The sequence below is a fragment of the Phyllopteryx taeniolatus genome, chromosome 21 (genome assembly GCF_024500385.1).
Source record: "Phyllopteryx taeniolatus isolate TA_2022b chromosome 21, UOR_Ptae_1.2, whole genome shotgun sequence".
In the NCBI taxonomy this organism is placed as follows: Eukaryota; Metazoa; Chordata; class Actinopteri; order Syngnathiformes; family Syngnathidae; genus Phyllopteryx; species Phyllopteryx taeniolatus.
Window position 1 is genome coordinate 11,024,945 of NC_084522.1, and position 11,382 is coordinate 11,036,326.

The 11,382-nt window shown below is 38.7% G+C and overlaps 1 pseudogene; it reads left to right on the forward strand.

Moving 5' to 3' along the window:
* The first annotated feature begins 602 nt into the window (after positions 1-602).
* Positions 603-10,871, forward strand: LOC133470984 (probable ATP-dependent RNA helicase ddx6; annotated as a pseudogene).
* Positions 10,872-11,382: the final 511 nt, after the last annotated feature.

Below are 11,382 nucleotides of genomic sequence, written 5' to 3' on the forward strand. Positions count from 1 at the left end.
TGATATGCAAAACAGAAAAAGGAAAATGTATAGTGACTTTTGGGACAACCTGTATTTGTGGAAAAACAACATTAAAAACATTAGTCATATACTGTTAGAGATCATCTATTAATAGAAGTCCTTATGTATAGGGACTTTTGGGACACCCTATGTATTTTTTTTAATGAAATTACATCCTCTGTGAGAATTTCACACCATTCAACACATTTCAAATTCAGGAAACTGGAATGAATGATGTCAATGACAGGAATAACAACATTTTACATGTATTTGAAGTACTGTAGTTTTTAGTATTGTCTGATATCTATGTTCCATCTTTATGTTGCTTCAAAGATTAAAAAACAAAATAAAGAATTGTTGCTGACTGGCAATATTCTGACAGAACAGTGGCAGCTGGGTCAACCTTTCCACACAATACAGCACTACATCATATAACCATGGGCCTTGTAATATTTCATTCTGATCGTTTTTGTGTTGCTGCTTTTCATCTGCTTTTTTTATATTAACCACCACCACCCGCCACCCCCTCCCCAGGTGCTTCCTGTTGCAGTATTCTGTTTCGACAGTTGGTGTCAGTAGGGTAATATTTCATACCGGTAAACAGAAGCATGAGGAGGCAACGAGGAAGAGAAGACGAAGACGACGACGAAGAAGAAGAAGGCGACCATGTTGATTTAAAGGAAGAAAAAAACAATAGCCGCGATTTATTTCAAGTACATTACAGTTATTAAAAGTGTTGATGAAATAGATGTTTGGAACCAACGGGAAATCCGGTTTCATTTTTAACATCACAGCGAACTGAGGTAAGTTGTTTTGTTTACGAGCGGTTTCCTTAAAAAAAAAAAAAAAAATCAGTTGTTGCTAGCTGGTTAGCTCATAGCTAACTTTAGCGCTCTGCGAAATTAGGCGACTACCGGGACATTTAGCAGTTAGCAAAGCAATGTATACCACAAAAACGACAACGTAAACTGGTAATATTTAATTTTACACGCTCTTTACTCCGTTTGCTTTCAAAAGCTCGAGTTCGTTGCTGTAATCCCTGAAAGCTAACATACGCACTGGTTAGCTCGGGATCAACAAACATTGGTTGTTTCTCACTTAACAACTTTGTGTTTGGCCCACTTTGTGAAATTTTATAACACTCTCATTGCGTTAAAATGTGAGTTGGATAACTCGTTGAACCTGTAAGAGACGATAGTTTCGGATTTCAGTCCTGATTCGTTTTTTTTTTTTTTTTTTTTTTTTATAAAATAAATCCCAACTCTGTTGCGTGGACCCTGTTACTTTCTGTTGATAAGGCAGACGTCTGAGATTTTAAGAGCAACATCAACATTAAGCTTGGTAACATCGATGCGTATTGTAACAACACGTAGTTTGATTAACACCGAGATAAATCCTCGGTGCTTAAATGTCTTCACCTAAACCAAGTTGGAAACTAAATATCTTATTATGGGATAATTTGATGTGCTTTGCATATTCAAAACCTCCTGTTTGGGCATCTTTCAGGTGACTCATTTGAGTGGTTGGCTCGCTTTGACTGGGAAACCCCTTGATCACGATCAAACTCCCACTAGTGACACTTTCACCTCCAGACGTGTGGCATCCAGGGAGGAACCAGCCTGGGCAGTACGCAAACACTCACTGGGGATACGAAGGGGTGTAAAGCTTTTTTGCTTTGAACTTGATTCCCCCTTCTATATGTGATACCCATTACCCATCCAGTGGAAAGTATCTGGGACTATATGATTTTGGGAAAAGACTTGTACAGACTTGGACATCCTTTTTTTCCCCAAGGAGGACACTGAGTAAACGCTTTGGACTGAAAAGGAGGCAGGAAAAACTCTTCAGTGTAAAAACAAATATATCAAACAAAGATTATATTGAAGGAACTACGCCCCAAGTACAGAGATTGCCTTAGTTGTTCTATTTCAGGACTTGATCCACATTTGATACTTGTTCACATATAATTTTTCTATATTGTGAGCAAGTATATTAATGCAATTATCTCTTCATTTTGAAGAGTTTCTTGTGTACAAAAAGGTTGTTTTGCATTTCTTGTACGTCGGTCACTCTTGTTAAAAGAGGGCCAAACTGCACGTACGCGTGTGTATATGTAAATATCGTTGGTTGATTGCTAATGTAAAAGCTGAGGACTTCAAGAAAATCTTGTTTGTTAATGATTTATTAATCTTTTTTTTTTTACATTTTGAAGATCATTTTAGTAATAAATACCACAGGAGGCAAAAATAATACATTGAAGGAAGAGTTGCAGGGGGGAAAAAAAACAAAAACTCAAAATAATTTTTAAAGAAATATGGCTACGACCAGAACAGAAAATGCTGGCCCACTTGCCATGGGCCTGAACAAGCAGAATGGCCAGCTCAGAGGACAGACCAAACCAGCTTCAGTCCAGCCAGGACCCACAACTCAAGGAAAAGTGTTGGGTGCCTCCCAGAAAGCAGGTGCTGCTGGCTCTCAAGAAGGAGGGGGCATTAGGTTTGGAGATGACTGGAAAAAGAGCCTGAAGCTCCCCCCGAAAGACAACAGGGTCAAAACCTCAGTGAGTGAAACATTTGAAATCTCTTGGATGTAAACTTAAAATGATAATTTTAAACAGTTTTTTTTTTCTCCCCACCTAGGATGTGACAGCCACTAAGGGAAATGAATTTGAAGATTACTGTCTCAAAAGAGAACTTCTGATGGGCATTTTTGAGATGGGCTGGGAGAAACCATCTCCCGTGCAGGTATGGTTAATTAAACACTTATCTAGGAAAGACTAGTGTGTAATGGGTAGACTTCAGTTCTTATTTTGATTCCCATTTTTAGATGAGGGCTTGTAAATTCATTAAAATGAATAAGAATAAGTTTCTCTATCAGTAGAAAATAGGTTGCACTTTGGTAGTTTCTGCTCCATGAGCATATAGAAACACTCTGGTTGCAATATGACGACAACAATGATAAAACTGGCTTCTTCATACTATGATCATCTTAAATTATATCACAATTCGTAGCTTGTTCAGTGTGAGATTTTGAATTTGTAAGTCACTTCTTGGTGTGACTTAAGGCTGCCGCCCACAGAGCGACACAGCCAAATCCGACTGAAATGTCACGCAGTGTGGTTTGGTGCGTGTGCTGTCAGCATCGCAGATTAGTCAATGAAAATGCATATAAACTTTCACTCACGCAAAAAAATATACATTTCCGGGTTTTAAGCGAATGCGAGACAGAACGGCCATAGCTCCACCACCAAGCCATAAAAATAACAGCATATGAAATATCAAATATTGTGTTATTTTGATCATTTATGATGTGCTTTTGGATGAAAAAGTGAAGCTTGTTTATTCAGAATGTACACACACGCCGTACCGTGGAGGGTACGTTCAAATAAATGGGAGCCAGCGAGCGTCTCTCTATTCTTTCCCACGTCCACTCTCTTTAGCAACCCGCTTCTTCCTTAACTATTAACTTTTTATGACTTACTAAATGTGATAGAGTAAAACAGTTGACCTCTGCATACTCAGCACCAGCAGATTCACCTTTTCACTTAATTTCTATTTTATTTTTTCCCCTCAATTTTTAAAATCCCGTCTTATTATTATTTTTTTTTTTAGTTCAGTGCAATTATAATGGGCATCAAAAATCCGGAGATTTTCACTATTCGCGCTCTGGCCCGGTCCCACTGTATACTGTATGTGCAGCATCAAATGCCTATACAGGCTCGCTGTTCAGGGCGTCCATATATCCATTCATTCAATGCGCAGGGGTGAGTTGGCAACTGTCATTTTTTTTGACTGATCCAGTCCAATCGGGTTTGGCTGCATCGCGAAGTGTGCAGCAGCCTTTAAAGTTTTTAATTCCTTGCAGGAGGAGAGTATTCCCATTGCCCTGTCTGGAAGGGATATTTTGGCTCGGGCTAAGAATGGAACGGGAAAAAGTGGAGCCTATCTAATTCCATTGCTGGAAAGGATCGACCTTAAAAAGGACTATATACAAGGTGGGATTTAAATAGTTCTCAGACCTACCTTGTTTTTATGTATACTAAGTTGTTAAGTCTTTTTATTTACTTTACTAAATATGTTACTCTTTAGCAATGGTAGTAGTGCCAACCCGAGAATTGGCACTGCAGGTGAGCCAGATCTGCATTCAGATCAGCAAACACCTGGGAGGAGTCAAAGTCATGGCCACCACCGGGGGAACCAACCTGCGAGATGACATCATGCGTCTGGATGAGACTGGTGAGCAATCATCTTTGTACCATCTGTTTGCATGCTTGAGCTGGAGCCTATTCCAGTCGAATTTCAGTGATAGGCGTGGTTTCTCCTTGGACTGGATTGCCAGACAATCGCAGGGCACATACAGTGCATATAAAAAGTCTACGTACACAAAAAACGTTTTCCACCATTTATGTTACCTGTGATGTATATAACTCAATTAAATATATTTTAGCGAGGGCAAGTAAAAATAAACTGGGATAATGTTTCCTTAAGTGTGCACACCCTCTTATGACTGAGGATGTGGGTGTGATCAGAATTAATAAATCACATTCAAACTTGGGTAAAATGAGACAGCACACACCTGTTAACACTTAAAGTGTCTCTAACCCAAAATAATGGTCAGATGTTCTAGTAGGCTTTTCCTGACATTGTTTTGCTTTCTGGATGTACTCAACCCATTTTCTCTTTCCTTTTCCTATTAGTGCATGTAGTCATTGCCACACCCTGGGAGGATTCTGGATTTGATAAAGAAAGGAGTGGCAAAGGTGGATAGGGTCCAGATGATGGTGATGGATGAGGTAAGCACACTGTATTAAACAAAACACAAGCTCACTTCCTCAAGGTCACACGTCAAGGCCTGATGGCCATATCCGGCTTGTCACATTTTCATTTTTACTTTTTTGGAGTGCCCCACTAAAGTCATGTCATGTTTCTTGTTAAATGGATTTTTCATTTTAGACAGAAATCTCAAAATGCCCCAATTGCAATTTTTTTTTTTTGTGTTAAAATTATAAGTAGTAACATTGAAAAGCAGGGACAATTGTGTATATGTAATCATATGATGAAGTGATTATATTTTATTGGATTTCACAGTTGGAATGGCCCTCTGAGGAAAAAAAATAGATCGATAAATCTATAACGTGGTCTCCGGTGCAAATGAGTTTGACACCGCTGCTAGCTGTCTTCAAAATTTTATGTGGGATTCAAAATCGGTTTGCTCTGTTTCTCTTCTCCCAGGCAGACAAACTGCTGTCTCAGGATTTTGTGGTGCTCATCGAGGATATCATTAGCTTCCTGGCCAAGAACAGGCAGATCCTGCTCTACTCTGCAACCTTCCCCATCAGTGTGCAAAAATTCATGGTGAGTCATCTTCAGTTGCACCACCACTCAGCCAGCCCGATGGCCCGGGACCAGCTGGCACTAATTGTTTCACTCCGCAAACCAAGCTGTTCACTTTCTGTGCCCAGTCTTCTTTGTTGGTGTATGCTCTTTAAAGGCTGTGCCGCACTCAGTTACAGGCTTAAAGGTTTTAGTCTGTCGCAGTCTCATGCAGCAAAGCCTATTTTTTTTGGTATCTTTGTATGTCTTGACTTTTAAAAAAACACGAAAACTACAATTGGTTATGGTAATTAAATACAAGTCTCTACAATATTCAGCAGTTTTCCCCATAAACCGCTGTTCTTCCATGTGCTTGCTGTAGGCCAAGCACCTGCAAAAACCTTACGAGATCAACCTGATGGAGGAGCTGACTCTTAAGGGCATTACTCAGTACTACGCCTACGTCACAGAGAGACAGAAAGTGCACTGCCTCAACACACTCTTCTCCAGGGTGAGTAACACTCAATTCATTTACAGTTCTGAACCCCATGTGGACAACTACGCGGTTTTCCACTTTCCTTCTTCCTCATTCTTTTTCTTTCATCTTTCCCAACTTTCATTGTTCTTTATTTCCTTCCTTTCTTCATTCCTTCCTCCCTTCTTCATTTCCTTCATGCATCCCCCCTTCTTTCCTATGTTCCAGTCTTCTTCCTTTCTTACCTTTTATCCTTCCATTCTTTCATATATTCTTGTCCTTCCTTGCCTTACTTCATCCTACCTTCCTTACTTCATACATTCCTTCCTTCCTTCAATAAGTTCATTTAACAAGTGTATACATACTCAGCCTACCCTGTGTATTCACAAAACCTATGTTTCTGTCACATGTAGCTTCAGATCAACCAGTCGATCATCTTCTGCAACTCCACGCAGAGGGTGGAGCTCTTAGCTAAGAAGATCACGCAGCTGGGCTACTCGTGCTTCTATATCCATGCTAAGATGATGCAGGTTGGCACAATTAAGTCTGTTGATTTTGGATCCTAATGCCCCCCCCCCACTATGGTTGTCTCACTTGGCATGCATACATGTTGCACAAGAGCCATCAAGGCATAAAATAAATGTAGGTGTTTATTATGTTTCCAGGAATATAGAAACCGAGTGTTCCATGACTTCAGAAATGGACTGTGCAGGAACCTGGTCTGTACTGGTAAGTTGTAAAGTCTCTGCTTAAGGATTGGTATTAGTCCATTTTTAATGAGTACCTGTTGTCCCTCTCCAATAGATCTCTTCACTAGGGGTATCGACATTCAGGCCGTCAATGTAGTCATCAACTTTGACTTTCCGAGGAATGCAGAAACGTATCTCCATCGTATTGGAAGATCAGGTATCATCTCACTACCCGTTGAAGTATAATGCTCCAATATACCATATTGAATGATATGAATCAGTTGGATTTTTCTGCCTTGTATCTCACTGAGATCAGTTTTTACCCAACACAGGTTCTATCTACACAACTAAAGATTCTAACACATCCTTTATTGCAATTGCCCATTACACCAGGGTTCAAGCAAAGTGACTTGATAGAAGGCTCATTTTTATTTCAAGATCAATGTGAAAATTGCTACAGGAGTCAATATCAGCATAAGGTGCCTTTTGAGGCACCTTATGCTTTTCCCCGTTTCACCCCCAAAAGGTTGAGATTTTCCATTGAACATCATATTCATTGTGTACGTTAGGCTGTCAGAAATGCATATTGGTCAGGCTCCCACACTTTAATGAATTAACTGCATGCAGACAATGTTTTCATGCAAACAGAAAAATATGTGAGCAGGGTGGATGTTTTTGGCCTTTAATGAAGAATCTGTGTTCACTTTTTCTAAAAGGTTTATATATCAGTTGATATTCACTATGACAGAGTGGACGTGTTAAACTTGACAACATCCAAATGCACACACATGAAAAAATATGATACATAAGTGTAAATATTAGTTCTGCAACTAGCCGCTGTTTCAGCCTCCATTGAAGAAAGACAAAATGCTGGTTATAATGGCACTGTAAACATGAGAGGGTTTATTAAAGGGGCAGCTACCCCACCCACAAATGACCACAAATGTGCTTTGGTTGACACAAAAGTAATTTTCTAATTCCTATTTGTGCTAAAATCTCTGGTTAATAACTTGTCTTAGAAATTGAAACCAGTCTACTTGATGAAATGTATTGTATGTTCTCAGGGAGGTTCGGTCATTTTGGTTTAGCCATCAACCTGATCACATCAGAAGACCGCTTCAACCTTAAGACCATCGAGGACCAACTGGTGACCGACATCAAACCCATTCCCGGCAGTATCGACAAGAGTCTCTACGTCGCAGAGTTCCACTCCTCCAGCGGCGACTGTGAGGTGGAGGAAGTTCAAGAGAGATCAGGACACCAGCAGGGCAGCACCTAAAGCTGGTGAGAGCAAGTTTGACACACCAGTGTTTGAACATAGTTTCAGTCTATTTTACATGCAAAATACAAGAAGCATCTTAGTGAATAAAGCTTTGTCTTCCCTGCAGGACACGCCGGGCTTATGCACACAGGCTTCAGGCACCTCTTCAACATCTCACTTGTTTTCATAGCCTGCTAAATGGCTATGAAGATGATTTTAATGTTTCTTTCCCTCAAAAACCTTTGGCACAGAAAATGAAATATTGATTTGCATCAAACCCATACTGGTCCTTGTGTCCTGCATTTGAGTTGCATTTAATTAGTACAGTTTTGCTTTTAAAAAAACAATTGGAGGGCATTGTTGTGCAAAATATGATAAATTCTGTTTTGAACCGGTCCTCCTTGGAGATTGACAACCAAACGGTTGGTCTCTTTACCATCAAAACACCAGTCATCGTTGTGTACACTGTTGCCACTTAAGTGCCTTATTTCCTGCCACACACATTTATCCTTTCATAGCCTGTTGTGCTAACATGAATGAAATGATAACCCATTGACTTTTAACACATCAATTATGCAAACAAGAGAGACAACAGTACTTTCATGCGAGGTGTGTCAAAACTCCCTTATAAATCTTTAACGGCAAACCTTTTTGTTTAACGTGAACGTTGCAATAAAAACGGCAGCTTTACTCAATAGTGTGTGACTGTTTTTCCCCAAAATGAATAATACATGTAGAGTGATTCATGGATGCCTGCTTGCAACCGTCTCAGTTTCATAGCGGCCTTATGCTGTTAGTTTGTACTCATTGCAGTTGTCTTGATAATCTTAAACATTCAGAAAAAAAAGTTTAAAACTCATTCAAATGGACAAAGTATAAGAAACTGGTTCAAAACAGAATGTTTCAAGTAAGTGCCTCAATTATGTAGTTATACAGGATCATTATGGCTATTGGTGCAAATCATTACATTACATTTTCTATTTATACTTTCCGTTTGCAATATGGACACTGAGGGTGGAATTAATTCATTAGTATTTCTGCAGCTACGAAGACGTTCCCATCTTGACAAATTGAAATTGGTGAATGTATATGCCAACTCTGCTGCCTAGTAGATGAACGCCAAGCGCTTGAGCATATTTTTGGACACCATTTTGTGTCGCTCTTGACGCAGTTAAAAGTTGTTTTTTTTCCTGCTCCATCCATTACTAGCTCTGGTTTCCGTTTGCTTTTATGCAGCTGCATCAATACATATTTCTTGTTTCTTTTGTGGTTAATCCTATTTTGATAAGAAAGAGAGGATTATCTTTAGTGTGGGGCGGGTGGGGTTCTGGATTTGAAAGCAAAATTGTAGCATCTTTAAAGAGGCAGCTGTGACTTTTTTTGTCCTCCCCTAACTAAGATTTTTAAAAGAGAGACTAAAAATAGTTTAGAGGTTGTTGTTTTTTTTTTGGGGTCCTTTCAGCAGTGAGTCATGATATGACTTGAGCACTAGGTTTGGGTGGGTTTCCAGTACACAATAGATCAGATGGTTGTATTATTTCTAAAGTATAAAGACAAAACTAAATTACTGGTTAGAGATTTTTGGAAAGCCTTTAAGGTATATGCTCCTCTTGAACCTATTGAGACACTTTCTAATCAATTCTAAAGTTTTACATTTTTGTTTACAATTCCCCCCCAAAAAACAAAAGTTACAGCACTTGGGTTTGTGTTAATGGGGACACGAGGTTTTTATTTCTTAAGTTTTTGTTAAAACAGATTTTCAGGATTTACACTGAAGCAAAACCAAAAACGTGAGTGAGTTGTCTAATGTGTAATCACAGCATTTGCATGCAGCTTCAACTCGGCTATACTGAACTCGGTCTAGTTGACGCTTTGACGCTGCATATAAGTGTCTTTTGTCCTTTCTTTTGCTTTCATGTGCAGACATATTTGTTGGTGAGGGACAATGTCTTAAATCTGAATGAGTGGTGTTTACATTTGCCAGGTGTGTGACCTCCCACCTCTGACTTTCCAACTCTTAACTGCGAATGTCTTTCCCTAACATGTTTTCATTCCACAGTCTCCATTGTGACCTGAAATAAGCACAACTTCATGTATTCATTCAAACCTTTCCATGGAACTTACTCCCAGAAGGCTATTTGATTGCTTTAAAAAAATAATAATAATAAAAAAAAAAACAGTTGAATGGATGGCTTCTTAGGTGGAAAATTGGCTATGAATTTGTTCAAATTTTTTTCAATGTTTCCCTAGTGTTTGATATGAATGTGCAGCTTGTGTTGGGTCACAATGGACATCAAATTGAATGTTGTTGTCTGTTAGATTTGCTTTAGTCATCTGATAAAACATTTATTTTGTGTATGTGTGCATGCGCCTTGACTTGTCAGGTCTGCCTACTTATTGTTACAGCCTGTTGAGTAAAGAAAAGACAATAACAGGCGCGGAATTGCAATTTGGGATTACTGCTTCATGTTCAATTACATAATTGGTGGTAAGTTTTGAAGCTTAAAATTTAGTGAGTGAAAAAAAAATACTCTCAATTTATTTCCTCTGCTGAAGCACTAATGTAAACTCTGCAAAAGCTTCAGGCAGTTTCATCTAAATTCAGTTAAACCCTAGATGTACTACTGAAGTTCCTGCAACATGGATAGTTAATTGGCTATGATTTGGTGGTTCTGAATATTACAACACAGTATGGAGGAGTGTTAACAGGATTCTGAATTTCCCAGCAAATGTGTTTAGTCTTGTAAAATTACATCAGTTGTCATAATGCTAAGTTCAGGATCAGTCTTTTTTTGTTTTTGGGATCAAGGACAAACTTCTCCTGAGTTCTCCCTTACCAACTGAGTTACACAATTTAAAGAACATGAGTTTAAAAGACTTAAATATTCATTTGTTTTTTGATTTTTTTCTTCTTCTGTTTTCTTGTCAGAAATGCATTTGAAACAACAATATTTTGGTTTCTCTGAAGTTCACCCAGCATATTAATGTTTTGTCACATTATTTCCTGACCCTACAAGATCTGTTGAGGGACACTGGGTAATTCAGCGGATAGTGTTCCTCACTCTGTCCTCTACTGTTGTAATTTGGAACTACATGCAGGAGTTGTGAAATTCAATAAACTCAACTGAAATTTAGTCGTTTGTTTACTTTTTTATTTCGCGATGAGTGGAACAAATGTTGAGTTGCACTATGGTACACAAGCTTAAAGGTCCATCGGCATTAAAATACCTAAACTGTTTGAATAGTATTACGGCATATGTTTTTCCTGTCTAAAATGTAACATAATTCATTTACATTGGCTGTGATTGCAACACAAACCTCAGCAGTTTCATTTTCACCCTATACTCCTGGAGCAGAGTGTTTGGGGTAATAATGTTAGGGAAGACTGGGGGCGCTGTTTACAGCTTGAGGACCATCTGGCGGTTAGGTTATTTGACCTTGAGGTGCTTTTGTTGGAGTCATTCAACAAATAGTCTCCATTTTTATTTATTCAAATTACAAACATAGAATTTATTTTTAAATTTTACTTGAATTTGAGCTAAAAATGCTAAACTAATCTAAAAATCCTCATGCGTCAAAAATACAAGTGGATTTCTATATGTTCCTCCCCCTGTCCAATACTTAAATCGAACTTTAACCAATTAT